Genomic DNA, 4154 nt, shown 5'->3' on the forward strand with positions numbered 1-4154 from the left:
ATATGGGCATTAAGAATTTAGAAGGGGGAAAGAGAATGACGAAGCTGGACAGGACTCAAGAAGGAAACCCACCTGACGATTGTTGTAGTATCTGATGTCTGGATTCAAGCCAATTCAGCATTTTGATGACAATCATCACCATATGTACATTCTTTAACATATATAAAACTCAACAGAAACCATTTTAGTACTAAGAAATATTTTTTGATCTTTTTTAATTTAGTTTTTCAAGTGGCCTACCTCTATAAAATCTGATCCATATAACTGTGGAAGGCACACATAGCTGAATCACACTTTTTAAAAACACAAAGACAAAAGACAAAACCTTTCTTCCAAAATAGTATGTCCTTTAGTTGTCAGCTAGAATATCTTTATTTTGTATTCTTTCCCAGAGACATAGTATAACTACAAAAGTCAACATCATATCTATTTTGTACCAATATAAACAATTAAGATAATTATAAGCCCTCGCTAGCTGACATCTGAGGAGCCTTGTGGCCTTAACAGGATAATTCACAAAATAAATTATCACTTACAAATCAATAAGAAATTAATGTTTACCAGGACCTTAGTTTAAAGTATTTCGATCTGTCCTTATCTCAGCCTGGAGAGTCATATCTGTATTTATTAATACCTAACCTAATATATGTCTGTATTCATTCTTCTGGTGTACAGACTCTTTTAATAATGACCTTATTACACTTACAAATAATCACCACTCTTTCTCAGAGTCAGTGACATATTTTCTCTATCTAATCTTGTACCAACTTTTCATACATTTACTAAACAGTTCTGTAATACTAGCCCAAAGTATTTTGATCTGTCCTTCTCTCAATCTGTAGTGTCAGATTTTTATTTACTAATACCTAATCTAATATATGTCTGCATTCACCCTGTCTGATGTATAGACTCTTAGCTCTAAACCGCAGGTGAAAATCCCCACGTGATTCAAGTAAACTCTTTAATCCCTTTTCTAACAAAAAAAAAAAAAAAAAAAAAAAAAAAAAAAAAAAAAAAAAAAAAACCACCTTGGCTTGATTATTAATTCTGTATACCATCCTTAAAACAAACAAAAATCTCTCAATACATGCTCTAAACAATACTGTAAAACCAGGACTTCAGTCCAAAGAATTTCAATCTGTCCTTCTCTCAGCCTGGAGCACCAGATCTTTATTTATTATTATCTAACCTAATTTTACTGTATTCACTCTTCTGATATACAGACTTCTATCTAGAAAAATGAACTCGACTTGTGTATCAATTCTTTATGCCATCTTAAAACAAACAAATAAGCTTTTTAATTTTGAAAACAAGTTTTTTTAAAGAATCAAATAGCTACTAACCTACTAACCTCTCTCTCTCTCTCTCTCTCTCTCTCTCTCTCTCTCTCTCTCTCTCTCTCTCTCTCTCTCTCCCTCTGTGTGTGTGTGTGTGTGTGTGTGTGTGTGTGTGTACATGACTGCCTGTTTTCTATACACAGGATATTACAGCCTACCAGCAAAAGCTGTCTCTGTTTCTTTTAAAGTTCCCATGCTTGAGACATCACATGACTCAACATGGCGCTGGCACACTCTTAGAAAAAAAATCTTTTTAACTAACTTTTAGACTGATAGCTGTAAATCTTTTAGTGTATTCTTGCCTAACACTTTGGTGAGCCACCTACCTGTTGCAGTAAATGTTAAAAAGGAAATGGAAAGGCTTGTCTCTTCATTGGCACTGCGGTCTCACTCCATTTGTGCCACTTTTAATATGGAGCCAACACATGGACTCTGTAGCTTGGTCCAAGCCACCACCAAGGTATCACTCAATACACATGGACTTAGTGCCTGAAAAAGACTGATTCTTTTTCTCCTAACAACCATGAATTGCTTGTAGTACTTCTAGTGGTAGGGCCCTGTATGATTTCTTACATTCACCTTGGTGTGTTAATTGGTATTGCCATTGTATAGTTCTTGTTTAAGCAGCCGTTTTGTTGAGTTTTCACAGTTATAACTTCCCTGTTGTTTATAGAAGATACTATTTCAAAGGTATGTCCCCATCTTCTGACTTTTACACTGTTTTTTTTAAAACAACTTTATTTTACAAAACAAAGATAAATGTACTGATTTTAAACATTTTTTGCTTAAAATTATACATTTTTGTCAGTACTTTTTTTTCAGATTTTAACATAATTTTTACATAAAACTATATGAATATATTTTTTAGTCAGTACTTGATTTTTTCAAGGTTTGATTTTATGCCTTGAAAACTAAATAGTTAAAATGAGCTAAAGAACATGTAAAACAAAATGTAACATGGAAATAGTTAAAGTTTTCTAGTTTTGTAAATATTTTTTGTTTTGTTTTGTTTTGTTTATTTCTTGGACTTCATACAGTCTGTGAGTTGTTTCTGGGGGAGTGCAAGCCTCTGGGGTTAGCATCCCACTATCAGTGACTGCATATTATGTCTGTTCTTTTGTGACTGGGTTATCTTACTCAGGATGATATTCTCTAGATGCAGCCATTTTCTTAAAAATTAGGTTAAGTCATTGTTTCTGGTGGCTGAGTACTATTCCATTGTGTATATGTACCACAATTTTTGTATCCATTCATCTTCTGAAAGACATCTGGGTTTCTTCCAGCTTCTGGCTATTATAAATAGAGCTGCTATGAACATTGTGGTGCATATATCTTTGTTGTGTATTAAAGTGTCTCTGGGGTATATGCCCAGAAGTGGAATAGCTGGGTCTTCAGGTAGTACTATATCCAATTTTCTGAGGTATCGCCAGACTGATTTCCAGAGTGGTTGTATTAGTTTACAACCCAACCAACAGTGGAAAAGTGTTCCTCTTTCTCCACAACATCGCCAGCATCTGCTGTCATCTGAGTTTTGGATCTTGGCCAATCTGACTGGTGTGAGGTGGAATCTCAGGGTTGTTTTGATTTGCATTTCCCTGATGGCTAAGGATGATGAGAAATTCCTTAGATGTTTCTCAGCCATTTGATATTCCTCAATTGAGAACATTTTGTATAGCTCTGTACCCCATTTTTAATAGAGTTGTTTGATTCTCTGGTGTCTAGCTTTTTGAGTTTTTTGTATACCTTGGATATTAGGCCTCTATCTGATGTGGAGTTGGTAAAGATCTTTTTCCACTCTGTTGGTTGCCATTTTGTTTTCTTGACAGTGTCCTTAGCCTTACAGAAGCTTTGCAGTCTCGTTAAGTCCCATTTCAATCTTTGACCTTAAACCACGAGCCATTGGTGTTTTGTTCAGGAAATTTTCTCCTGTGCCTATGTGTTCTAAGGTTTTCCCTAATTTCTAATCTAATACTTTTAGTGTACCTAGTTTAAAATGAAGATCTTTGATAAACTTACACTTGAACTTTGTGCAAGGAGATAAGAAAGGGTCTATTTTTATTCTTCTGCATGCTGAGTGCCAGTTGGACCAACACCATTTGTTGAAGAGGCTGTCCTTTTTCCATTGAATGTTTATAGCTCCTTTATCAAAAATCAGGTAACCATATATGTGAGGGCTAATTACTGGGTCTTCTATCCTATTCCATTGATCCACATGCCTTTTTCTGTACCAGTACCATGCAGTTTTCAGCACAATTGCCTTGTAATATAGCTTCAGGTCAGGGATAGTGATTCCTGCATATTTTTTCTTGTTGTTGAGTATGGATTTCGCTATTCTAGGTGTTTTGTTATTCCAGATGAAACTGCACATTGCTCTTTCCAACTAAATGAAGAATTGGGTTGGAATTTTGATGGGGATTGCAGTGAATGCGTAGATTGCGTTTGGTAAGATGGCCATTTTTAAAATGTTTATCCTTCCAATACATGAGCATGGGAGATCTTTCCATTTTCTGAGATCTTCCTCGATTTCCTTCTTTAGAGGTTTGAAGTTCTTGTCATACAGGTCTTACAATTGCTTGGTTAGAATCACACCAAGGTATTTCATAGTTCTTGTGACTATTGTGAAGGGTATCCTTTCCCTAATTTCTTTCTCCACCCATTTCTCCTTTGAGTAGTGGAAGGCTACTGAGTGGTTTGAGTTAATTTTATATACAGCCATTTTGCTGAACTTGTTTAGCAGCTGTAGGAGTTATCTGGTGGAATTTGTGAGGTAGCTTAAGTACACTATCATGTCATCTACAAATAGTGATGTTTTTACTT

Source organism: Micromys minutus (genome assembly GCF_963924665.1).
Source record: "Micromys minutus genome assembly, chromosome: X".
NCBI lineage: Eukaryota > Metazoa > Chordata > Mammalia > Rodentia > Muridae > Micromys > Micromys minutus.